This window comes from Dermacentor albipictus, chromosome 8 (genome assembly GCF_038994185.2).
Source record: "Dermacentor albipictus isolate Rhodes 1998 colony chromosome 8, USDA_Dalb.pri_finalv2, whole genome shotgun sequence".
Classification (NCBI taxonomy): domain Eukaryota; kingdom Metazoa; phylum Arthropoda; class Arachnida; order Ixodida; family Ixodidae; genus Dermacentor; species Dermacentor albipictus.
In genome coordinates this window covers 94,813,126-94,840,943 of record NC_091828.1, presented here as the reverse complement: position 1 = coordinate 94,840,943, position 27,818 = coordinate 94,813,126, and the positions used below count along the sequence as shown (strand labels likewise).

The 27,818-nt window shown below is 45.1% G+C and overlaps 1 protein-coding gene and 2 long non-coding RNA genes across 3 annotated transcripts in view; all 3 read left to right on the top strand.

Annotated features, from left to right (window-relative positions):
• Positions 1-42: 42 nt before the first annotated feature.
• On the top strand, positions 43-14,028 carry LOC139048510 (uncharacterized). Its single transcript, XR_011507744.1, has 5 exons — positions 43-166; positions 7,032-7,096; positions 9,057-9,121; positions 12,511-12,615; positions 13,900-14,028. It is a non-coding gene; the product is annotated as an uncharacterized lncRNA (long non-coding RNA).
• A 4,992-nt stretch (positions 14,029-19,020) lies between these two features.
• LOC139048509 (uncharacterized) lies at positions 19,021-25,675 on the top strand. The gene is made up of 3 exons (XR_011507743.1): positions 19,021-19,388; positions 20,507-20,599; positions 25,024-25,675. It is a non-coding gene; the product is annotated as an uncharacterized lncRNA (long non-coding RNA).
• Positions 25,676-27,321: 1,646 nt separating this feature from the next.
• LOC139048865 (uncharacterized) overlaps positions 27,322-27,818 on the top strand; it is a 96,541-nt gene continuing 96,044 nt past the window's right edge. Inside the window, exon 1 of the mRNA XM_070523752.1 lies at positions 27,322-27,401. The gene's annotated coding sequence lies outside the window, so the exon portion shown is untranslated. The remainder of the gene's footprint in view (positions 27,402-27,818) is intronic.

Here is a 27,818-nt window from a genome sequence, read left to right as displayed (position 1 = left end):
TCTGTTCTGCACGCGGTGTCTGATGGTATGCTATACCATGTGCTACTATGTATAAAATAGAATTCGGGGAGGAAGAGCAAGCACTTAAGAGTGTGTCTCTTGGTTGCACACCGCGCTGTCGCAGCGGAAGAAAAAAAAAAGCAGCTAATACAGACGCTGAGGAGCGGTAAGTATTCACGCGTGGCTCTGTATCTCAGCGAACGTTTTCTCGCGATCAAGCTGCCGGTGTTATTTCGAGGTGCAACGTTCTAGATCGAAGCGAGTCGGAGGATGTCCTTTTTTTTTGCCGAGAGGACTTGCACAGATAAACGACGAGAGAGCCACAGTATCCTGCCACGTGTATGCACGGTATACTCAGGGAATGAAACGCATCAGCCGGAGCATGCGGCTACTGGCACACCCGCGTAAGCAAGGTGGTGTTGCATTGTGGTACATCGCAAGGGCGAACACTTTGTCTTTTTCTTTTCCTTTTTTGTTTTTGTATCTGCTATACTGCGTGTAGTTGCCGGTGAGTGGGTTCTGTGGTCAGCCTAGTGGTGGCGACTGTTGCGACTTACCGACGGTCGCTTTTCTTTCTGCGAGTAGACTGCGCATAACCGTTTCCACGAAATTTGTTGCGCAAAGGTTACGATCTACCGACTGTTAGTCAAGAGTTTGACGGAATGTCGTTTGGCAGGAGACAGTATCTACCGACCGTTCGAATCAAATTGTGAAGAGCTTCAATGGAAGTTTTCCGAAAATGGCGTTGATGTAGAAAAAACTGTAGAGGGCAAAGTTAACAACGCTGCTTCAATGAATTGAATGATGGGGTTTTACGTGCCAAAACGACTTTCTGATTATGAGGCACGCCGTAGTGGAGGACTCCGGAAATTTCGACCACCTGGGGTTCTGTAACGCGCACCTGGTGTTTGCGCATTTCGCCCCCATCGAAATGCGGCCGCCGTGGCCGGGATTCGATCCCGCGATCTCGTGCTCAGCAGCCCGACACCATAGCCACTGAGCGACCACGGCGGGTAAAACGCTGCTTCAGAAGTAAGTGAAAACATGAAATCGCACTTGTGTAAACGGCATCTGTTTGATCGTCGAAAGCGCACAAATCTAATGTATATTGCTGCGAATAATGTCACGATAATTTGTTACAAAGCTGAAGCAAGAAATGTAGAATATTTTTAATCGAGATGTGTAATGTAATGATATACATCATATTCATCCGCGTTAGACGGTATTGGCGGCGAGGAGTTACGGAGTCGCCCTCTATCGGAAGCGCCTCCATGCCGTAGTATGAGGGATCACGTGACGCGCTCCTCATAGGTTTTGCTGTCAGCGCTCACTGAAAACACCACGCGCGAGCTTTCCCGGACATTTCTGTAAGCACTTCCGAAACGAGAGAAGTTTCTTACTGTCTAAATAATAATCTTGGGCAAGCTGAAAGCACACAATCGTTTACAGCCGCTATCTCTTTACCGAATACGTACAGTCAACGCCACTGCGCGCGGTCGCCGCGATGGAGTCTCCCGAACCGGCTTCTTGCGTGAAAGCTAGGTAAACGCCGAGAGCAAACTATGTGAAATATGTTCTTATAGTGTTTGTAAAACTAAATGGAGCGTAATAGAATTAAGCCTCAATGCAGCGATCGCGCAGATTCGCAGCGACCGACTGCGCGTCTGCATGCTTGTCCGCGCACTGTTTCGCTTTCTCCGCGCGTGCGTTTTCGCACCGTGCCATGAGCTTTAGGCCGCAGAATATGAGCATTTGACAGTATACAGGCAACTATTGTTGCGTGGGCGCTATCAGAGCTGTTCGAAAATAATTTCATTGTAGAGACTTCGACGCCTACGGGGACTGTGATGTGCCGTCGCGACGATGCAATCTTTTTTTTCTTCTAAATTCTTTGACAATTTCAATACTATTTCTAGAGTTGCGTCGCACTGTATGTTTATCGGCGTTCTCAGCGTGCAATTTCCCGCTGCTCCTTTTTTGTAATCCAGTGCATTATTTCATAACACAAACATGACCATATGCCATGCTTTCTTTAAATGTGCTTCTCACCGCTGCCTTTCCAGTCCACTGAACTTGGCAGTATCTATAGTATCGACAAGTTCATAGACCAAACCGTCATGACATTAGCCGGGCAGCGGACTCAGGCGAGCGTCTCAGTGCGCGTTTTGAGAACATCGCAGACCGGGCGCCGTAGCAGAAATCTTCCTCGCGTCTGTGCTTGCTGCATACCCGAGTTGTAGCCGATGACGGCCGGTTTTATGTTTCGCGAGCCAAGCTTCACACAGCTTCTTGTCCTGCGGCTACGTGTGAATAAGGCCGACACCGGCCTCCGTTACGTGCGTCCGGCCCTGCGGCACCGAGCAGTAGCCTACCATGTTGCGCGCCTTCAAAGGCAGCCACTACCTATTGTAGTGCTTTCAAACGTTGTAAAGGAGACACTCGAAGCGGGAAAATTTCGCCACTAAATGAAAACCGCAGCGTACGAGGGAATTTAAACTCGTTTTCAGCTCGCTTCGGCGCGCCCGAAGCAGCCGACGCGGCCGCTATGTCCACGTGATCCCTCCTAGCACGTCACGGCGACGGTGGCGCCAGCTTTTCCAGTGGTGGAGCTCGAGGCCAATAGCCAAGAAAATTTACGGAAGCGGGATATTTTTTTTTATTGGAGGGTTTCGGTGCTCTAATCTCGGTGATTAATTTTTTTGAGCATTTACCGGTTCTCAGTATTTCCGTTTAAACGAAGAAATAGAAAAGACTACGCCATTAAATCAACTTTATATTTCGGACATGAAAACATTGCCATTTCTGCCCGAAATTCTACAACCATTCAAATCTGCTGTATGCCAGTGTAATGAGGGTACTTGTGCGTTTAGGGTGAGCGTGAAAAAAAGAAATGTCTTCGCTCCGAACTACACTGATAACACGGCAACCTTTGAAGGCGCACATCTGTTCTCACACCTTTACAAGTACAAGCGTGCTTATTATCGCAAATCGCGGCAGCATGCCACTCAGGGCTCGAACGGTACGGCTATTTTTGGTCAATTGAAAACGCAGCATCTATCGTTATTAAAATATTTAAGGGACAATACAGTGAAAGCTCGTTAATTCGAACTTCAATAATTCGAATTTATGGATAATTCGAACTGTACGATTTGGTCCGGCCAAGCTCCACAGAAGTCTATGTATAAAAAAAGTCCGGTAATTCGAACGCGAGAAGGTTCCCTCACGGATAATTCGAACTACGCTTGCCTGGCACACGGCCAGAGAAACGCGCCTACTGCCTACACACAACGCTGTATTGCCTCCGAAACGGAGAGAACGGCGAGAGAAGGCAAAATCGGAAAATAATCTTACCGGCAAGGGGTCAGCCAGAAGGCAGCGGCGGCTGCCGCCTCTCCGTTCTACGTAACCTCCGAGACTTCTTCCAGTTGCGAATCTCGGAGGCTTTGCAAATCTTGTACAGCTGCTAATTTTGTGCGGAGATGGCACAGCAAGCGCAAAAACACAGCGAATCAAGTACGTCGCAGCTGCGCTTGCAATCAAGAACCAACGAATCAGGACCTTCGCCACCTTCACATGTTCGGTGTCTTTGTCTCGGCAGTCTTCATCGGTTGTGTACCTCTGTTTTCAGCTTAGGAGGTATCGGCCGTCGCGATTCGTTGTGATGGTGTTAAGCCTCGGCTAAAGTTCGTTTCGGTGGACATCGGTGGTGTGGCACAGTCGGACCCAGAGCTTCGACTTGAAGATGGCGTGTGCCCGCGGCACAGGCCATCACTTTCTAACACGCCAAATTTCTTACATGCCCTACTGCTTCCAAATCACAGTGTACTGTTGCTCTCCTTCACTTTAATTAGTTCGAACTTTCGTTAATTCGAACTGAAGCGGCTTCCCCTTGCGGTTCGAATTAGCGAGCTTTTACTGTATACACTGAACGCGAACGCTAGGCGTCAATTCTATGCTTTCTGCAACGGAGGGGGTCCGGGTTGCGTTTCGGTGGCTCGTGGAAATTCCGCCCCGACGGATGCAGAATGTAGGTCTCACATACCTTGAAGCCTCTGTTACCATTGTTTGGGGAAAGATTACCAATATTTAAAGCATATTATCATCATCATTTGTGCTAGACGCGGCCCGCGTTGCCTATGAAAGATGAGTATCTGCTTAATGTTTTCAATAATCGTTGGTGTTATGGGGAGCTGCAACTTGGAAATCTCGGTGTACATCCGGGAACTCCAGCGCCACTGAGAAACGACCTTTCGGCAAGCGTCCACCGCGTACGCAAATGCATGCGTGTTGATGATGGCGATGACCTTAAAAGTTGTGACGCATGCGCACTAAGCTCGATCGGTCGGGAAGGGAGACGAACACGGCGTACAAAATGCGTCATTAGAATGATTGCAAAGCTCCACAAGATGAATTGGAAGCGAAGTGGGTGAGCGTGTTTGCGGCAGCTGTTCGTTTACCTTTGAAACCATGCTCGAAATCCTTGTGTGCAGCGAATATTTACCCTCTAAATGGCAGCGTCCAGCTGCATTCACACAGCGCCGAAGAAAACAGTTCTACAGAACACACAACCGGGATCACACATGATCACACACGTGAACACACATCAGAGTTTAACGACACGCAGTGAACTAAGCAAGTACATACCTGTTCCTTAACCTTTGGTTATTGCAGTGTAAGTAGTGTGAGACATGCAACTGTATTTTAGTAATGCACAAATACTTCATTTTTAACTAAGGCTGTAATAAAGAAAACGAAACTGAAAGCAAGAAGAAGCTCGGGATTCGAAGTGCCAGAGTACCACAGGGGCGCTTTAAAGAAAATACAGGTACAGCATCACGGTGTGTCCTGTAGATTTCTTTTTTGAAAAGATGTTATGCGATCTCAACTGGTGCTTTTCTAGACTGCAGATTCTTACGCAAAGGTTTAATGAAAGGGCTATGAGCGTAGCGAACGGGGTGCTTTTGGATAGGAGCTCGTAGGCAACGCATACATTGCCGCTAATAATGTAACCTTGAGAAGACTACTGAAAAAAGATTGTTGATTAACTCTTTTTTGAGAACCTTGAGGGCAGTTTTATGGCACACTTAGAGGTAGCCACATTTTAATCCACCTCCATTTTTTTTTATTCTGAAATATCGGGCCTAATTCGAAATATTCATCGTCAAATTTCAATGCTCGATCCAGGAGATAACAAAACGGAGTGCGGAAAACGGCTGCCCAGCTATCGTATCAGATGGAAACGTCGCGAGACAAAAGCGCGACAAAGTTTTGAAACTTAGGGTGCGATCTTGTACGCGTTCCAAAATAGAACGGAGGTGGTTCGTTCCACCGAGCCAAATACGATTCGTCAATTTGAACCGTGCCGAACGCCATGACGTCAATTGTGACGTGATATCTGCTGTCAATCATTCCGTGTCGTCTGCTATCGGACGAACGGAACGGAACATACGGCCTATTTCATGACGTAAAGAACGAACCGCCTCCGTTCTATTTTGGAACGCGTACAAGATCGCACCCTATATGTCGCGGCAGATACTCACTGATACGGCACGTTATGCCTGGTAAGAATCTGTCGCGTCGTGCCGTGTTTGACGCGACATGTCATCACTGAAACTTCGTCACGGGCCGTTTCCCTCTAACCTAAAAAAGTGGGCGCGCTCGAGTTCTGTATCGCTTGTATTGAACGTTGAAATTTGATGATTTATAGATTGTATTACTCGCGAGCTTAACGATAAGAAGAATGTTATTAACTTAAATGGGACTGCCTCCAAATTTCTCATATAAACAACTGTCCTCAAGGCTCGCGTAAAAAGTTGAATATTTGATAATTAATCTTCTAATGGTCACATTTATTAGAAGCGTATTATATCTAGGCAACCTTAGGTGCGTGGATGACAGTGTTCTGTTCAGCAACACCTGGGAAGAATTGCCACAGACGATTGACGACCCTAACTGAGAAATTGTAAGAGTAGGGTTGAAGATTCTTATGCGGATAACATATAATGTTTTATAGCCTGGCAAGTAAACAAGGATTCATGATCGCCAGTCAGCCTGTAGAGTCTGTACAGGAGTGCGTTTATTTAGGTCAATTACTCAAAGGCAACCCGGACCATGTGAAGGAAATTTATGGACGAAAAAGTTCGGCACCATGTTAAACTCCTAGCTGTATCACGTGAAGGCGAAAGCCTGCAGTAAACTTGGTAAGGTTTTAAGTGTTGCACGTTAGTACGGGTGAGATTTCTTGCAAGCCATACAACGAGCCGCAGTGTGAAGTAAACGTGTGGCAAGTCGTTGCCCGCAAGCTTCGGCTGCTCTCTGCGGGGAACGTTCTACCTGAGCCGCTGCATCTCGGGCGCGATCAGAGATCTTTGTTCGACACGCGTTCTGTTCGGTTGCTGCAACGGCACAAAGTGGCAGCATGCAAAATTCGTGAGAACGGGGCAGAGAGAGCAGGCAAGCAGTGAACTCTTCGGAACTTCCATCGTTTATCGTCTGCTTGCCGACAGTATAGCACAAAAAGAGATGTTTCTCGTCTTCAAATGAATGAAATCTTTACCAGAAATGTATTTTTTCTGCTGAAGCTTAAACACGTTTTTAAATAGTAATGCGTAATATCAATAGCAATTTAAGGCCGGCAACTTTACTGTAAACGGGTCTTTCGACATTTTTCGATGGAGAAGCGCAGCGATATGTCGGTAACAAATGTTTTTGTTTCGTCGTTGCGGACTGGGCAGAGCTCGCAGTGTATGGAGCAGTGAGTAAATCGATGAGGCCTCCTTCAGATTGCCTGGTCGATAGGTGGATGAAAGAGCATTGTAGGACGGGTAAACTTGTGGGCTAGAAGTTACTAACGCTCACAGCTGTAGCGCGGAAGTTAATATATATACAGGAGATGGCCGCATGTAGAAAACAGAAGTGGGGGGGGGGGGGCAAGATGATTAAATTGACAGGGCAGTGTGTTTTGTGTAATCGCAGGAGATATATATGTCATGCACTTTGTATCATACTGTCGACGTCAAATTTTGTTGTAGGCTTCCATTCGGTCGAGGTGAAAGTTGACAGATAATGATCCGCGTGGCTGCAGCAATTTTTCTGGGTAAGTTGACCGATTATTTTAGAACGCGAATTATTGCGGGCTCAGTACTGGTTGGTAATCATGAAATGTGTATACATGTGTGCCTATTAAATGGCATGATCTTATCCATTTCATTTGCCCCAATTTCCTGATTTAGAACTGAATATGTACGAAGCAAGACCTGCGCCATAAGAACAACACCAACAACAGCAACAAGAGAGAAACTTTTAAGACAGCGAAAAGCCCCACCACGAGCTATGGAAATAAATCTGATAAGCATAAAGATAGATAAAAAGCCTGAAGCATGGATTAAGTAGCCGGAGCGGGTTTGCTGACATTCTAGTCGATATAAAAAGGAAGAAGCTGCGTTAGCCATTTTGTCAGTGCGTAAAACACTTAGTCGACGATATTAATACAAAGCTACAGAATGGATGTCAAGCGAAGAGAAACACAGTCGAGTGTCGTGCATGAATAAATGGAGTGATACGAGTAAGCAAACTGGAGGCATAGCACGTGCTCCACTGAAGACGCGGAAAGGTTAGCGCGTGTTCCTTGGAGAGCCCTTAGATACAGAAGCATTCATCCTCCAGTGTACTTGCGTTCTGTTAATTGTGACGACGTGTGCTCGCTCTTAAATGTCGTAAAAAGAGAGTCGGCACTCAAGAAAGAGGCCGTATCGCGACAAGCAATATCAAGTTTGGGACAAAGTTTTGACAAGGCTCAACGACGTCGTTAAGGTCCGCTATGGCATGTCTACGAAAGGCAGTCATTGGAATTTGATGTGTAGAGTTTCCGTGACTGTCGGAACTGACTCATTTGAGCCGTATCTCTGTTCATTCATGTAAGAAGTTGCACGAGGCTCGCTTCGATGTGAGTGCCCACATCTTCAGTGCTTGTTCCGAGGTACGATGATAAAGTGGGCATTCGCGAGCTTCGGACAACGTAGCTGAATCGGTCAAGGTGGACTGCTTAAGTATATTGTCCCCGTGATCAGTTGGAGTAGACGTTGAGTCCGCAGCAGCGGGACAGCCATCAGTACTCGGTTCCTCAAGTTCTTACCCTGACAAGGATTCACAAAACAAAATGTTCGTTCACTTTGGTGATGTGAAGAGAAAACGCACTTTCACAGTGACAGGGCTGATAGCATTCTGACATGCTCAGATGACGCATCAGTGTCACGGGGAAGAACACATACTAACATTTCAAGTTGGAGAGTAATTACAAAATTTTTTCTTGTCAGAAGGAATCGTGATGAAACGGGACAGACAGCGACCAAGGTTAAAACTTATTTAAAAAAGGAAACGGCGTATGGTCGTCATGCGGGCGGCTTGTTTTCAGGGTGACCTGCTAACCATTTTGAACAGGCCCTCGTGTTGGTGCTAAAATGTCACGTTTAAGAAAAATAATTTTTCGCCTTGGTCAAAGACTCCCTGGTGGGATCACATGACGGTCACGCGCGTGCCTTCGTATGGCCCGCTAGTATTAGTTTCAACTCATAAGGCATAAGCGTTATTCTTTATGTCTGATACACTCCCCGAGAAAACCTTTGTACTGTTGAACATGTATCGTGTATCCCTAGTGCTGTGCTCACAGGGCAGAATAGGTGCAACAAAGCGCTTGCAAGGATGGCATTTTGACGGTAGATAAAGTACAGGCTTGTATTCGCGTTTATCTATGCGTGCGTTCTGTGAGTTTTGATATTAATTTGGCAGTATAAACATGTATAATAAACGAACTCAAGCTCAAGCTTGAGATTCCCACTTTTCAACCAAAGTAAAGCAGCTCTCTGGTGGAACTCTAAACGATTGTTATCTAAATCGCATCTCGTGAGAATGATTGCAGTATAGGTGAAACATTATAGGTGAGAGTTCGACAGAAAGCGTATACGTTGTTGAATAAAAACTGAATGGCGACATTACAGCGAGGCTGCCATGCGAATGCCACCGTAAGCGCTAGTGCAATTGAACCGTTCTTCTTGCAGCCGCTTTCATTCTGCGGTCCTCCAGCAACACTACCACATGCCCACCTACCAAGTGTCCCGTAAAGGCAAGTTTTTCTCAAATGCCTAAACAAGGACGCAACAAGTTGGTGCATGGCTTCAGGGACACGAATAACGGGGACGCGAGTTGAACTGTTTTCTGACAGAAAAAAAAGTAATACGTTTCATGTGCTTCGTTTGTCGCACTGTTTATTACTCCGATACTTCTGCTCGTATTGCAAGCGTGTCAGTAGTGCTCCTTCATGAAAAGAAGACCAGCTAATGAAATGCAGAATAAAAAGAAGCGCATGTGTCGTTGGTCGTCTCCGTTTGCTCATTTTGTCTCGCTCTCCATATTTATCTAGGAATGCGTTGAAATAACTTAGTCATCACTCCGGCCAGTGTCGTTCCCTGCTCTTGTCTCTGTCTGCACGTGCTGTATGTACTCTCAATGTCGCACCAACTATGCTAGACAAACTTTTTAAATGATGAGCAACTTATCTGCCACTAAAAGAAACAGTTCTTGCTTGTATTCTTTGCTAGAAATGTGAGAGAAAAATTGTTTGGCCAGAATTCTGCTAAAGGTGGTAACTCCTCCGTTGTGGCTAAATTTGAATCCGGTATATGTATAAATTGCTTTGACACCCTACCCAACAGGTATTCCTGTGGACATTTCCACTTACTTTTGCGTACATATGGCACTTGCGAACGTCTAGTGTTCCGTGAGCTGCTTCCATGCTTGCTAGATTTGGGAGTGCTTCCTCGGTATGTTTACTATGTTGCGCTCTCAGTTGTTCTCGCGTTCTGCTTACGTATTGGTTATGCGCATAACAGATGAACATTTTCCAGCTCTGATGTTTTAATGGAGGGATACATTCTACGTATCATTTCGCGGTGCCCAGCTAAAGGGGACTGATTTTGTCTCCCAAAGGCAAATACAAAAAGAAAAACAGCTACGAACTGAATGTCAGACCTCGGGTCGAATGGACTATATTGCGTTGTGAAGCCGAGTATTTCAGATTCTGTTTCAATTAATCGCAATTACAACTATTCGGCTTTTTTTTAAGAAGCACGTAGTACGAAAAAAAGTTCAATAGAAAAAAGTCACTGTGCAACAAATGCTGGGGTTTTTATACAGCGTGTCTCAGCTGACTTTAACCAAGGTTTATGAATATGTCGAATCACTAGGAGGCCGCGAACAAATCCATGTTGCTGGCCATTATACGAAGCAAGTCAAACTATTTTTAGCATGCTGCTTAACTGCAGATTTAGTCAATATTAATTGCTTACTTCGCAAGCATTAACTTTAGTTCAAACCTTCATATTCCCCGGATCGAGGCATTAATATACGTGTATTCTTTTGATCCGTCGGCACTCTCCCTATTTAGGTGTCATCCTCCGAATCACAGACCAAGAGCCATGCTTGCTGGCATTTCTATTGACATTATAGTCGAAGCTTTACCCACAGCGAGCCATCGTTTTCGGGAAGTTGACATTTTTGCGGGCAAAAAGAAGTTTTTGTTTCTAGGGCTTTTTATGAATGAATCCTAAACGCCTTATATTTGCCCCTGGTTTCACCGAAAAATCTTGAGGCACAAAAGTTCGATGAAAACAAACAAACAAACAAACAAACAAACAAACAAACAAACAAACAAACAAACAAACAAACAAATAAATAAATAAATAAACAAACAAATACGCAATGCACTATATATATATATATATATATATATATATATATATATATATATATATATATATATATATATATATATATATATATATATATATATATGAGCTCCTCCTAGTCGTTCCGTGCTCCAGCAACTTCACGACGCTGCTACTGCTGGACATCTGGGCATCACTCGTACATACGACCGCCTGCGGCGACGCTTCTTCTGGCCCGGCATTTATCGCTCTGTGCGCCGTTATGTCGCTTCTTGCGACCTGTGTCAGCGCCGGAAGACGCCTGCTATGCCTCCCGCTGGTTTGCTGCAACCAATTGATATCCCTACAGAGCCCTTCTACCGGGTGGGCCTAGACCTCCTTGGCGCCTTTCCGATTTCCATCAAAGGAAACAAATGGATTGCTGTAGCAACCGATTATGCCACGAGATATGCCTTTGCACGAGCGCTACCAACCAGCTGCGCTACAGATGTCGCCGACTTCTTACTATACGACGTCATCCTGCACCACGGTGCCCCTCACCTGTTGCTGATGGATCGCGGCCGCTACTTTCTATCGAAGGTTGTCGACGATCTGCTCCGCTCCTGTTCTACAGAACACCAGATTGCTACCGCGTACCACCCTCAGCCGCACGCTAACTGAAATGCTGGCCATGTACGTTTCCGACGATCACCGCGACTGGGACGTCGCTTTACAATGCATCACTTTCGCATGCAACTCGTCCCGTCACGACACTGCCGGATTTTCACCATTTTACCTGTTGTATGGCCGCGACCCCACCTTGCCCTTTGACACGTTGCTAACTTCCGCAGTACAATCACCCAGCACTGGTTACGCTCGCGATGCTATTGACTTAGCCGCCCAGGCCCGAGAAGTCGCCCATCATTGCCTCACAGTCTCACAAGCTTCTCAAAAGCGACGGTACGACCTTCGGCACCGAGACTCCCACTTTTCACCTGGTTCCCTTGTCCTTCTCTGGACGCCTTCATGTCGCGTCGGCTTGTCGAAAAAACTACTTTGCCGTTATTCTGGTCCGTACCAGATCTTACGCCAACTGTCCGACGTGACATACGAGATCGCCCCAGTCGGTCAGCCTTCAGTGCCTTCCAACGTCACCAGCGATGTTGTTCACGTTACCAGGCTGAAGCGCTATGTCCCCCCATTAAGTGATGTTCTATAACTTGCCCCGGGACGGAGCTACCCCCCGCCGGGAGGGTGATGTTACGGTGAAGGGAAGGAAGAAGTTGGATTAGACTAGACGAAGACGAAGTCTGGCAGTTGCCTGAACGCCATTAACATCAGTTGTAAATATACATTACTTTACACTCGTGGGCCTGCTTTCTGCCTGCAACAATATATATATATATATATATATATATATATATATATATATATATATATATATATATATATATATATATATATATATATATATATATATATATATATATATTGTACAGTTACATCTATGCAACTCTCATCTCAGTTGTGTAGTGAGACAAAATGAGCAGTGATACATGTGTCAGCGCTGTTCTTGATAAGCAAATGTATTCGTTTGACCCCGTGGCCATTGTTTGTGAGTTCTTACAGTCCGTTTGATCTTTATTTCGCTTTTCGCCTGCGCTACGAACGTTGACAGCTGCGCACCAACTTGCCCAACATCGTACTTTGCCATAGATATTTGGTGCACACGCCTTCCTCTCTGACTCTTCATCAATCAACGGATGTGTGAGGTAGCCTACTGAAAAAAAAGGCTTCTCCCTCTTTTTAGAATGAGACTGCGATGAAGTGTCAATTCGTATGTGGTGGAGGTCTTGGATCATTTCCCTTCTGGCTGGCAAAGCGAGGTTCATGGACAAATGGCACGCCGTGCTGGGTAAGTAAGAACACCTGATTTAGTTTCTAATATTTTTATTTGTGATTTTATTCACCAATGTTTTCCAGTCGTTGCCTTATGCAGACTGCACAAGGCATGCAGTGGCGATGCGTATAGATATGCTGAAATGTTCGATGAAGAAGCCTTGCCTCCTAAGCGCTGGCTGAAATTGGCTGGTTCATAACGTTCTGAGAGACAAAAAAAAAAAAGATACTGTGCAGAATATTGCTGCAGTTGCGACAAAAGAAGCATGAGAGAAAGGCGCGTTTTTGCGCGCTTTGTCCCTTGTTTAAGAGGCACATTTTTTAAGGCGAAATTTTTGCATTAAAGAGCTTGAATCGACATGCTCTTGTGCGGATAGGTGTGAATTCACAGCGCTCTCAGTCTCTTGGATCGAATTCACTGCGACAGCTGCAGCCGCTCACTGCGTGTGCCACCAATCTGCTCGAGAAGAATTTGTTCCTCTTCTTGTTCCCGAACAATTGCGTTTACCAAACTTATTTTTTACTGATCCAAACAAGTACATTATCCTCGTCCGCTACACAGTATTTTCGGCTGCGGCGCCTGTTAATATGCGTAGAGATGCCACCGAGACCCGAGCGGTCTGCGATGCTCACAAAACTCAGCACAATTCGTCAAGCAGCGTGCGATGTTAGCAGCGTGCGGCTTTCATCTGCACACTTTGCGCCGAAGAAAGGTGCTTATAGTGCTTGCGGTACTTGTAGCGTTGGCCAATGTCACGTGGTGTTGTATCTTGTAGAGAGTTTTTAGCGAGTCTGGCATTCCGGCAAGCACGCGGGCGGTTTTGGGGACCATAGTCAGGTGAGTGGAGGCGTAAAAGCTTGAGTGGACGGAGTGGTAACGCCTTCTGGCGGCGCAGACCTGAACCAGACAAACATAGCTATTATTGCCGTTACCAAGTGTGTCCTACTTCGCTGCTGGTGTAAGCTTTTCGGCAGCTCTGTAATCGTGAACACGTTGCGTCTTGAAAGGTTCTGCTTTGCCAGCGGCGACGCAGTATACACTCGGTTATGCTGCAATATTAGCTCTGTGTTTGTCTGCTTGAGCTCTGCGCCACCAGGTGGCATCCCCACTCCCGCCGCTCGCGTTTACGCTTCCGCCCATCCGGCAATCCGCCCAAACCGCCCACATTTGTCGGAACAGCGGACACGCTAAAACTGTGCATTAATTGTCACGCGCCGTACTGCAGTGAATTACCCGTACAACAACTGGAAACGACATACAGCGGTGATTTATCTGTTTTCTTTTCTAACATTTTTTCAGATGAACGAAACAGGAGAGCCATGCGTAGGCACGTGCTGTGGTGGAAAATGCGTACTGCAAGGCTGTTGTGATAGCCGGTTGAATGAATGTCCACGCTTCAATCCAAACTCCTCGAGTGCTTTGCCGCAATGCGTCTCAGTAACTTTTCAAAAATAAAGATAGTTAATGAGAAGCGATTCAGCGTATAACTGAGACGTTTTTTCTGCTATAAGCGGTCATTTCATACTTTTGCGCTAAAGAAAGACCAACTTCATTTGCTTTTCTCTGTTAATGTGTTATACAGCATCACTGATATTATTGCGATTAGCAGTTTTTTGGAACTTCACCACTTAACTTCGGCATCACGAAAAGATATAAAAGTACAAGAACAACACAAACGTGAACAGGTCATAAGAAGTTTAGATGGCACAGATATCTTAATAAACAGAGGGGATGGACCAAGGCATAAGCGCCTAGACGCACTGGAGACCGTCATCCCTGAATAGATGCAGAAATAGCGTAAAACAAGGGTCTGGCTGATTGATTTAAACTGATGAAATTTGAAATGTGGCGAACTATTGCTTCACCAGCTGCACCACAAACAAATGAATCAAATGAACCGTGAAAGCATGAGAAGAAAAGCTGATATATATTATATAAACTTCCCGACTGTAAGGGAGTTTATCAAACGTCGTAAACAGTTAGTTTAGAAAAAAAGAAAGCCGACATGTTCTGAAGTTTCTGTGATTAGTCACGAGATAACAATATAAAGCCACTCGAATAATACAAAATAACCATATAAGTTTAAAAACAAGCATAAACATATTAATTGTTAATGAATACATGCAGCTTCACTTTCAATAAATCCAGTTAATAAAGCATTTCGAGCGTATTGCTGTACGATGCAATTATTCGGGGCCAAAAATAAGTAACTTTTCCGCTCTGAAAGGACGATCCTCAGTGTGATTCACTTATCGGTGACATCAAAGCATATCTTTTCTTCTTTAACTTGTGTCAGCTTATGTGAACGTGTTCTACGTTGTCCCAACAATAACCATGCACACAGTGCCTTTTGTTCTTGGTACTGCTTCGTCAAATGAGTCCGAGCTTCACACGATACCACGCAGCCATACGTTATCATGGGACACCTTGTGCGCGTGCATTTTCTATGCCGCGAATAACTTGTCCGTCTGTAGCACTACTGCGGTGCGAAGGATACCGCTATCGGGCTCGGTACGCAGGACACCAACTTCATCCGGTTTCCTACAGAAATCGCTATAAAGAGAACTCTGGCTTTTCGATTGTTCATTACGCCGCACGAATGTTGCCTTGCTCCGGAAGAGGTCTTTGTGGCATTCTGCAAGGTGTTCTAGAATTTACGGAGCCGAAGGAAAAAGAATACAGTAGCTGGTATTGATAGAGCTTATTTACTCGTGTTATGTTATAATTTTCAAAATGTTGCGCAGTAGAATGGAAATAAAGTACATTCCCTACATGTCGAAGTGCTCGTATTGAAGTTGAAGTGCATGAAGATTACGTTTCACGGTGGTAGCCCATACTTTCAGATTCGATTCAAACAAGGGATAATATATCTGCAACTTTACTTTCTCTGGAAAAAAATGACGGCAATGGGATAATACATTTGCGGCAGTTGACAATGATTTCATAACTAGTTCAATATGACATGTCCAGTTCATATCTTCTGAAAGCATAACGCCCAATACTTTGTATTTGGTGAAAGTCTCAATGGGCGCACCATCCAAGAATAATTCCTGATTTAAATAAGGCTGCCTGCCTCTTGCCTTGTATAATGTGGCCTCTCATTTAGAGCTATTAATTGTTTGAGCGTTATTATGAGACCATAAACCCTTAACTTCATCCACATTAATCCACATTAATCCACCTTAATTCAATTTTGGGAGCGGACCAGGTCCGCCGCCGTGGCTGTTTTTTCACCGTGGGATTACGCAGTGCGAGCCGCAGCAGGTGTGAACGTGACGGGAACGTGACGTCATGGCTTGGTCATGTGGGTTTTGGTACACTACACAGTAAAATAATTTACACCCTTGATGGTGATAATTGCGAATCATAACACCCTTGAAGGGTGTTTTCATTCAAGAAACATCCCATCATCATGACTTTTTGCGAAGCATAGGGCAGTTCTAGATGCCATAACACCCTTTTACCCACCGAAAGGGTGCACTGACTAAGAATATTGGGGGTGGGTGCAAGGGTGTTTTTGTTTGTTTTTATCACATTCACAAACATACAATTGCACGAAGAGACGGCGTGTCCCACGGCACTAAAAACCAGTGGCGGATCCAGAAATGGGTCCTGCCTTACCCCAAGCCCTTCCCCCCCGAGACATGTCGGGCTTTCAAAGCCTACAAAACTCCTGAAGAGAGTCCCCCTCCGTTTCACTGTCTGTTTTGATAAGCCATTTTAAATATGTCCTGGGAAAAACCTGTTGCTGAAGCACTACTATCTATTATGTCACAGTGTTCTAGGTGGCACACAGTTCCTAAATGTCGTCACGCACAAATTCCGCGGAATCCAAAAGCGCGCACCTACTTTTTCTAGTATTGAATACTTAACCAAAAGAAAAATGTTCAAAATGTTTTCAGCAAGGCAGAACTAGTGCAGCTCTTGCTTTTGGGACGCCAGGAATCTAGCAAAATGAATAGGCCACGTGACAGCATGCAGCTGGACGCGCCACGATTGCTCTAAAGCAGTGCGGTCGTCTAGGTTTCTTTCAAGCATGACAAAACAGGCAGAAAAGGGTGCGACGAACCATACGCGGACAAAAGATACGCAGATTCGAGGAGCTTTGACCCCACCTGACCTACTTTCGCCGAATCAATAACCCCAATTCGTTCTGCTTCTCTCAAGTTTATAAACAAGGTAGGTTCCTTGGCAAACTTGAGCCTTCTCACCCACCACAATGCTTTGCTCAAGCAGCATCTGCAGAAAGAGCCGTGCAAAACGCTCATGGCTTCGCGTCTGCGTCAATTTACGAAGCTGGCTGTACAAAAAGAAACTAATAAGTTTGTAGTTGTATAGTAAAGGAACGTTCTACTGGCTTACAAACAACTGCCTGAACGGAGTGCTCAAAAATAAAGGGAGAATAATCTAAGAAAGTATAGAGAACCAACGTACAACTTGCGATGCATAAAGTATTTACAACACCGACTAACAACGGTATTTACTGAAATATTTCCCCTCCCAAATTGGAGACAGTATTATTGCATGCATGAATAGGATAACAAGCCAATCATTGTAGAAATAACGAGATTCCAGAAATTGGCGGGGCATTTGCAGACCCATCTTTGTTCACGGAACAGTGGTGAGGCATTTTTCAAGTGTGCGCGCTACTGCCCACCTGCCAAGTACGTTCGCGATGTCTTGGCATATGTAGACCTGCGCGAGACTCGCCCGTCTCCCCTCTCGAGACGGGTAGGACAGGTGCACATGCTGAATACGGGAAAGAAATACTTTGCAGAATGAAACTGAATTTTGTCAAAACACCAGAGCTCTGGATTGCAGGTTACAGCGTGCACAGGGGCGCTCTTCCAGATTTTAAAGCGAAGCTTTCTATGCCTCCTCCCTCACTTTTTCCAATTCTGCTGCTGCTGCTGTCACTGGCTTGCCAGCCGCGTCGGTGGGTGGTTTGAGAGCGTGCATAATGAACATGAGAGGGACGCGGGGAAGGCGTGTGCGAGTCCTTTTAGCGAGAACTTCGTGGGCATCGCTACAATACTCTTTGGACCTCTTTAGCCGTCACAATGCCCACTGAAACACCCTGGCCATCGACACAATGCCCTCTGGAAGACTAATTACGCGTTAGCCCCCTTCTGCCCACCCCCACCCACCGCAAAAGTAGTGCAGAAGGTGCAGCACTTACTTTTTTGTACTCACATGCAACAGCGCAGAGGAGAGACAGTATGGTACTAAGGGGAGACAAGAGAATGCTTAAAGCCAACACCCAGACGAAATGCCATCACAGTTCCCACACTTTGCCAGGAAATTGTTGTTGTCATTCAATAGCCTTTACCACAGCTGCACCCTCGCCGAGCAAAGGGGTTCGGCGATGGTATAGGCACAGCTATTGAATGGGAACAATACTAAATTGCTCTGCTCGTGGTAGTTTGAGGGCGAGCGTAGTTGGGTCGAAAATGACTTTTCTACCGCATGCACAAAATACCTCGATTTTGAATATATCTTCCTCATTACCCGTCAAACTGCTATTATAAGCAACTGCAGTAAGACAAAGACCGACATCAGATTATGACAACGACAACTCACGGTGCTGTCCACCAGAGGGGAATCGTTGTTATATTTGTTCTTTCTTTTGAGCGGTCATAGGCCCCACTCGCTCACCCGCTCATAAAACAAAGAAAAAAAACCCCGCGAGATCTGGATTCGCTTCGGTTGCACTTTCACGACAGCAGGCAAAGAAAGACTTTTCGTACTTGGAAACTTAAGGTTTTCGTGTAATTCTGCACATGTGAAATTTCGTGGTGTGGCCTATACGTTTAGAAAGCTATTATGCAAGTACTTTTATATCTGCCGTTAATCCAAGCTATTTAAAATTTGAGTGAGCACTCCAATTCAGAAATATGAGCATTGTGAACTTCTTGAAAATGCCAATTAAAGCTTTTTTTCTCTCTCTGTTTCTCTGTGCATAAAAGAAAAGACAGACTCGCAAGTACCTCTGTATCTTATACAATCAGGAAGGGCCACGTCTCTTTACAAATGAACGTCCAAGCAAACAAACAAAAAAGAAAGCATCGACAAATAAATTCACTTACACGCAATTACCAGCCCACCTTTGCCCCATTTGATTTGATATCAGCCCATGTTTCTGGAAATAAATTTCCAGTGAAACTACCCGTAAACACAGAAAATGGCTTAGAGGTAGCGTAAAATAAATAGCTTTGAAAGTAATACACACACATAGTTTAAAAGAATATTTGTTTTTATGCCTTGAAAACGAAACCGAAATTGAAATAACTTTCCCCGACGGGTGTCGCCGCTATCGCCGCTACGTCATTTCCTGCGTCTCGCGGCGGGCCGCCGGGAGCACATGTGTGTGTTCTCCGTGACATTCTTGAAGTTGTGAGTAATTAGATCGTTTTTTGCTGCGTTTACGTTGTACCAACTCGTTGTTTTCGTGTACTTTTGTGCTCATCGACGCGAAGTGAGCGTCCGGAGTGAAGGCGACGCGATTGTGCGTGAGAAAGAAGGGCAGCAGCGGCCTACGACATCGGTGTTTCTTTGTGACAGTGTGTTTACTACGCCTACGACGGCCGTCATTCGTGGCGACGGAGAAAACATCTTCCATTCGGCCTGAACAGTGATGAAGTGGACGTTTTGTTTTTCGGCGGAATGCATCGTCAACATGGTCCATCCACTACGTAAACGAAACGGCGTGCCCAGAGTACAGATCGTGACAGCGCTCCGCCTTCAAACCGAGGGCCTTTTGCAAGGCGCATGAACTGCTCATATAAAAGGTACGTACGTAGCCACGTTCAGCGTCGCGTTTTTTATGGTGCGTCATTGTGGTAGTAATTTTCGCGTAATTTATTTAAAGGACAGCGCAAGGTGTGTTGGATGCGAGTGTAGTATATGTACTCCAGGCGTAGCCTATGGGCACCGAATGTGAAAAAGAAAAAAAAAATGAATGTTTCATTGTTCACGTGTCCTCAACTAGAGTTGTAGAGAATTAAGTACTGCTACGCGTCAGTATTCGGCGCAGGCAGGGAAATAATACTTTGGTTTGACTAATTGGTTCTTTCTGTTACCAAAGATGGGCGCAGACTTATACCGGTGTCACACGGCCACTTTCGAGCACGATTGAGCGCGTTCTGGATCGAAATTTTCGACCGCGATTGGCTCCCGTCCACCGATTGCGCAACGAGGCCAAATGCGTCCAGAAATTCGATTCCAGGCAGGATCGATCGCGGCCAAAAGTGTGCAGTGTGACAACCGTATTAAATGTCGCTTGTGTACTTTCACTCAATTGTTATTTTTATTTTTTTTTTTTGTCGGAGGTCCCGTGGTAGGTAATGGCGCAGGCAGCTTGCAATGCTTGTGGTTTCATGACTAGAACTAATGCAAAACAAAAGAATCACGACCGTCCCGGCTATGTACTTATCAATCGCTTTAAGTTGTGCTCGTTTGTTATAGAAACTGTCGTGCTGTTGCGGATGAATGCGTGGTTGCGCTATTTGTTTATAAATTTATCTTTTTGTATAAATAAGCACACCGAGCCTAATCAATTTTTTTCTCGTCCTTGTACTCGTTTCTTGGTTTCACGCAGGCGTGCTTATTATTACTACTATTTGTTTTCTTGTTGTGTGACTGAACCCTGCCTAAGGCGTCCTGTCAGTTGTCAACAGTATTTCTGAAATGAATTGCACTTAGCGTCCTACGGTTATTGTACGCTTCACTACCTTATTTTAATGTCTAGTTATAAAGTGTATGGTTATTATAACTATTCTTGGCCTTTATATATGTATTTATTAAGCTGGTAAATGCTTAATTGTATTTGCAGTTTTGAGAGGTTCTTTTATTGAGTCGTCAATCTCGAATGGTATTAATGGTGGGTTGTTTTCTTGTGCCCATGCAGTTGCAGTCAGCATGAAGCAATTGCATGGGAACCGACTGGCTGTCTTGGGCCTACACGTTGCTGAAAAGACAGTGAAGACGTCTGACCCGACAGGTATACTTTTTTCATCACAATTGGCCTACATATTTTTTTCACCGGAGGATGAAGACCTCCCCCAGTGAGCTCCAATTACCCCTGTCTTGCGCTAGCTGATTCGAAGTGAAGCCTGCAAAATTTTTTGACTTCATCGTAGTCTACTTCTCTACCGTCCTTGACTACCCTTCTCTTCTCCTGGCATCCATTCTGTAACTCGAATGTGCCACTGGTTATCTGCCCTATGCATTACATGGTTGAAGAAGGCACTTGGGCTAGTTGGTGCTCATTGCAGACTTGAGACATCAATAACTAGCGTGAAAAAGACAACATCAAGAAGCACATAAGAAAGAAGTCTAGACTTCAACTGAAATTTTTGCTACACAGAAACATGGAATGCACAGAATGTCGACGGACAGAAACAACACAGGAGCTATCGGAACAAATTTATGAACAGGTTAATTTCACTTACGAACATTCTTGGTAAGAGCCAGAGACGGGTGCTTACACACCTATTCCCCACTTTTTTGATGCAAAGTGGTTCGTATATTTCCCTATGTATCTGCTTCTGGAGCTGCCTGAGCACACGATTGCTTTTTAACTGCTCGGTGCATGAGCACGTATGGCGATGATTGGCCATGTGGCCACCAGCCACCAAGGCACTCAAAGCTGCCCTATGTGTCCTCAAGCCAAACAGGTCGGTGTTTAAACGACCGCTTGGGGGAACAAAGATAGGGCAGCTGTCATGGCTGGTGGCCATCTGGCCAATCATTGCTGTAAGTGCTCATGCACTGAGCAGTTTCAAAGCACTCATCTGCCCACGCGGCTCTAAAGGCAGGTCGACATGTAAATATTCGAAGCACTTTGCATCGAAAAGCGGGTGATTAGTGTGTAAGCACCCCTTCCCTTGCTCTCGCCAAAAAAGAGTGTTCGTATCTCGAAATGAACCTGCCCATCGATTGGCTCCAATACCTCCTGTGTCAGGCAGGGAAAAGGAAAGATAAATGCTGCTTCCATGCGTTGAGGTCACATCCCCTGAATCCTATGTTTCTGTGTAGCCAAAATTTCAGTTGAAGCCTAGAGTTCTGTCCTGTGTGCTTCTAGCTGTCGTCCATTGTCTTTTTCGCGCTAGTTAATGATGTCTCACGTCTGCACTACATGGCCTGACCAGCTCCCTTTTTTTACTCTTTATGTCAGCTAGGATATCAGCTCCTTCATCTACTTTCTGAACCACGCTGCTGTCTTCCTGTTTCTGCTGCCATCAGGATAGGAGTGGACATGACAAATGAAACTGAATGTCATTTAGACAGAGGAGCAGTGAGACTTCCTGTGCTTTACCTTTTGCTGTTGTGCATAATAGTTGAAATTGCACCAACACATCTTTTCCACCTTGTGATTTTCCCATAGCTGTGGCAAATAAATATATAGGCTTTAAGAAACTAGAAATGCAGTTTGCCTAAGAAAGAGAATACTCTTGCACCTAAAGGTAATGTGTATGATGCTCTGACTCCTTTGATGCATGTGCCTTGAGATGTGTTGACGTTGTTCTTCATTTCTTTCTCAGTAAGCTTTACTCGATGGGTCTGACTTTGTATAAAGAAATAAGTTCTAAAGAAACCATAATACCTAACAGGCAGAATTGTCGAGGTTGAAAGTCAAGTTTTCTTTCATGACATTTTTTTCAGGCTGTACTAGTTGATCCATGATGTTCGACAGACAGCGCAGACTTGTACAAGGGACGTCAAAAGTGGCGAGAAATGGAACAAATCCTATCGCTTCTTTCTCCATCCTTTGTCGAGTTCACATTGTCTAACGTCATCGACCAATACCAACTAGCCCGTTTGCGTACCTGTACTAGTTGAGCCATTTATACTATGGTACTCTAAACCAAATGTGATAAATTTAAAATTGGTGCCTTTTCTATCTTTGTACAAATACCTGTTTCATAAAATAGTTTAAAGTGTTATAGTTGATGTCATGTTTCGACACCACCATAACCTCATAAAATATCTTCATGGATGCAAAAGGTGCCTCTTGTGCAAGTTCCGTTCTAGCCTGACACGGAAAACAAAACTGGCAGAAGGTAGAGTACATGCTCTTTTGTAAACAAAACACATGATTGCATTTTCTTGGCAGTTATTGCAATGTTTTCTGATGTTTATCTGCATGAACATTAATTATCTCAGCTGCTAAAAACACATCACTAGACACTGTGAGCAGAAAAAAGTGATTGTGCAGTACTGTTAAAGTCATGCAACATTATGTTTAAGCAAACTGGCAGGGATGCTAGCTGTTAAAAAGAAAAAGCTGACTTCTAGAAAAATTTGCACTCCTAAATGTGGAATTGAAATTCACTATGCTGATAAGCTACAAAAGATTTCCAGGACGATCAGACTAGTTACACTGGCCATTTGCTGATTCAATAAGGTTCAGTGAAGCTTGTTTTTAAATTCACACTGTTTTTATGCAGGGTGATGATTTTCAGTCTTGTGGAATTTTTAAATATAGTCCTGTTGCATATAGCATAATTCTAGTCCTTGAGCAGGAATATTCAAACACGCAGATATATCTAGCACAAGAAGTCGAAACATATTAAACTAATTAAAAAAAATTATTATCCTTGAATGAATTACATTATAGCTAATATAACCGAAAAGAAAGGGGCTTAACCAAGAAACCCGATGTTTATTAATCATATCCTAAGAAGCCAGCAAACACTGACACCAAGGACAAGTTAGGGTAAATAACTTGTGATTAACAAATTAAATAAAGAAATGATAAATTAATGGAAATGAAAGTGGATGAAAAAACAGCTTGCTGCAGGTGGGGAACGAACCCACGTCTTTGCATTACGCGTTAGATGCTTTACCAATTGAGCTACTGCGGGCGCCGTTTCCCCATCACTTTCTTGGGTATTTATGCTTCCTAGTAGAACGCTGGGAGTGTTTGCCAGCGCCACCACATATCTGGGGCACATATTGTAATTTACGAATCATAGCCAGTGAGATTACAAGGTGTATCTACTTGGAATTGATTTACAGAATGGCGTCAGTTTGGAGATATGCACCATCAAACTTGCCGGAAAAATGCACTGTTGTTCCACTTACTTTTTTAACAAAATGTACTTTTATGCACTGAAGCACAAAAGTGGGTTGCGTACTTAAAACATTTTGGCTCTTTATCATTAATGCACTGATGTTTAAGCTATAGAATGTCGCTTGCCCCATCTTCCTATCTCTTCACGTTCCAAAGTAATCGAGCAATGCATGGCATACAGTGGTGATGTCCGGTTGAAACAGTGGGCTGTAGTTGAATTTCTCACTGCGGATGGTTCTGCGCCCTTCAACATTCATTGCCATCTGAAAGCAGTTTACGGGGATGCCTGTGTTGAAATCAGCACTGTGCGTAGGTGGGCAAGTACTGAGAAACATCAAAATCCAGCCGCATCAAATGTCCAGGATCAGCACCGAACTGGACAGCCCACAATGGCTTCTTATGAGGATCATCAACATCAGGCAGACGAGTTGAATCGGGTCAATCGTAGGATCAAGCAACACCAGATTGCAGCAACACTCGCCATTTCCATTGGTTCAGTGAACCACATAATTAAAAACCTGCTGGGTTACAAGAATTGAACTTGTTGGCTATGCTTCGACTTTTTCATGTCAGTCGTCAGTTACCGTGACACCCAACAAGCGCAAGTCTTCTCGTAACGCAGGTCTTTAATGATGTGGTTCACTGAGGCAATGGAAATGGCGAGTGTTGCAATCTGGTGTTGCTTGATCCTGCGATTGCACCGAGTCAACTCGTCTGCTGATGTTCATGACCCTCATCAGAAGCCATTGTGGGCCATCCATTTCGGTGCTGATCCGGGAGATTTGATGTAGTAGGATTTTGGTCTTTCACAGTCCTTGCCCACCTCTGCACAGTGCTGACGTCAGCACAGGCATTCCTGTAAACTGCAGTCAAATGGCCATGAATGTTGATATGCGCACAACCTTCCACAGTCAGAAATTCAATTACAGCCTGTTGTTTCAACTGGACGTCACCACTGGATGCCATGAATTTCTCGATTACTCTGGAACGAGAAGAGATAGGAAGGCGAGGCAAGTGACATTCGATAGCTTAAGCATAAGTGCATCAATGATAAAAAGTTCAAAATGTTTGCTGTAATATTGGCAAAGTAGTGGGCTTGGAGGCAATAATTTCTGAATTGCCCTCATATATTTGTGTAGCCTGTCTCTCCTACATTCATGATGTGGCAGATTAAATGCCTTATTCTTTCGAAATAACGATTTCCTGGAAGTAAGCACTATCTGTGCTTGTTTTCTTTAACCTGCTCTTCATGTGATCTTGAAATATTAGAGTGAATGATGCAGGGAAGCGCTGCTAGTCATGTTTCGTGTACTTTTCCTGACATTAAATTGCAACAAATCATTTTGCAGGTAGAAAAGAAGCAGATGGCTACAGTGATCAATGAAGAAATGGCTTCATCTATGATGGCTCGCCTTAGGACATTGGAATGGAGCTACAAAAAGGCATCATCATCCTCGCCTGTGCCCTGGAACTTTGGTTTGAATGAGACTGTTCTTCAATGTAGAACGGCCGCAAGACTTGTCACCACAAGGCATAGTGCAAGCTCAAAATATTGTACAGGAGGCTAGAATAAATGACCCTCCATGCAGTCACTCTGTATCTGTGATAAATGGGACCATTTCATGCAGAACACTCACAAGTGATAATGTGTTTTCTCTCAAAGTTGCTATGCAGTGCGTTTGTAAACACATTACCTATTGTATGCACACCATACATAACATTTCTGTGTGCTAGCCTAACTGTAGACTTAGAAACAAACAGTGAAGTGCATATGTACCCGCTTCCACATGCCGTACTTCAAGGGCTATTATATTGCTCATTACACCCGATAGGTGAAGGGGTAATATATTCCTGATCACACCCTTACACCCCATGGGTCGAAGGGTAATATGTTGTTCAAAACACCCTCAAGGGATAGGGTGTTATTGGAATATAGAATAACCATCATAAGGGTGTAATTCCCTATAAAACCCAGCTTTTTCAAGGGTGCTAGGGGGTTAGTTATAGACACCAAAAAAAACCCTTAGGGGTGTAAATTATTTTACAGTGTAGGATGATAACAACGAACGGCGGATTTTCCGATTCATGAGGCATCTAGTGCTTTCATCGAATGAAAAGGCTTTGTGAATTCGACCCCTTGGTTGTTATGCAGGTAGACCCGAGTTTCCGCGAGCTCTGGCGACGGTCTTAGACAAACGAGCTAGTGGTATCAACACATAAAATTCAATCCTTGGTGCGGGTGGAGCAAAGAAGTTGCCGAGGAAATTGCGATCGCGTTAGCTTGCGCTGGAACGGACGCGAAATTTGTGATCAGGGACAGCAAAACTGCCATACAAAATTTTAGCAAGGGAAGGATCTCGCCTTTAGCTGCCAGAATCTTAGGCCAGATAAAGTTAAATAGAAAAATTCTAATAATTTGGACTCCGGCGCACGAAGCCATCCCCGGCAACAAGGCGGCCAACGAGCTGGCTCGATATCTCCACCGCCGAGCCGCTACGGGGCCCCTCGATGACTTAGGGAGCTGAAAGCGCATGCTAAAATATGGGGAGATCACGCAGCATTATAGATTGAATCGTAGACTGGTATCCCCGCCAGACCCGAAATTAAACAACACACAAGCAGTCGCGTGGAGACGACTACAAACTTATACGTGTCCGCACCCGGTTATGGCGAACCACATGTTCCCCGAGGCCAGGAGCGATAGGTGTAATCTTTGTGGGGCGAGAGGGACCCCCGACCACATAATATGGGAATGCCCTTACTCTCCCGAGAGCCCGCACAACATAGGTAGTAGAGACACCTGGGAGACCCTGCTGCGCAGCTCGGACTCTGAGCTCCAGCTCCGGCTCGTCCAACTGGCTGGAGAGGCTGCTGGGACCCAAGACCTCCCAGCCTGCATCTGAGGCGGCGGCACCCGCCCCCTGACCTGCGTGTTGGGGGCTGGATAGATCACCTTATCCGTTGGAGAATAAAGTTTATTCTTTCTATTTCGGCACGCTTCCTTTCATTGGCTTATCTAGATTAACTCGTGTGTTATCGCAACTTGGGCGTTACATCACGGGGGGCCGAAAGGAGCAGTGCATTACGCGTCCAAGCGCCGATGCCTTCTTCATGTGTTTATCGTTCTGCACGGTGCATCACCTGCGGGAGTAAGTTATAAAAAATTTCGGATGCATCTCTTGCGCACTTTGGGGTAGTCTATAAGTGCTTCAAGACGTGTACTATGTGCACTGAATGTGCTTTACAATAAATGATTACATTTTGCCCCGTACCGCTAGGGAACATGGATAGAAAAAGGAGACAACGCCCGTGGCGCACCTCAGAAGGCGTGGCAAGCGACTTTCGCCGAGTGTGTGTAGATAACGGGACAATGCCAGTATTGCCGTATTGCCACCCTTGGTTGATAACAAGCGGCGCGGGCGCGCGATGACAGACAGCTTCAGAATAGCGTCTGTCTCCTTATGTACTACGTTAAACGCAAGCACTTTTGCGGAACGTTACGGTGCGCGTCCCTTCAAGACTTTTAGTTTAACGGGCTGTAACGCAAACGCAAAGAATACGTTAGGAGACAGGGCGCCGTCTGGTGCCTCGTGCCAAACGTATCCAAGCCAAGGCAATCCATCCTGTTGTTGCTATGCGGACGCGTCTTGTTGAGGCCCACGGACGCCGGAATTGCGGAACGATCTCAAAAGTTGGACGCACTAAGCACTCGTAACGAGCGTTTCAGGTGAGTTCCGGGAAAGCGAAAGCTAATTTTAATAGTTACTGGCGATAAACGCGAGTCAGAGTGCAGCCATCACGAGAATCCGCGCTGAAGCGGGAGCCAAGGGTGCCGCCATGTTCGCCAGCGCTATTTCTTTGCGTACGTAAGAATTCGAACGTTAAACTCGCCAGGTAACGTAAGTTATCATATCGCACGTAAAGCTGAGAAACCCAATAACGCTCAGAGCATGCGCAGTGAGGACAACGCTATTTCTTTACGTACGTGATGCATTTGCGTGTGGCTACAAACGCTAAACTAAAGCTGTCTATTGTCCGGTCATCTGTGATTCAAACGGAGAAGCGGCATGCGAAGGGTGCATAACCGTGTCGACATACGCGGCTTTATCTCGACATTTTATCGCCGGTTGCTTTCGCGCGTTTC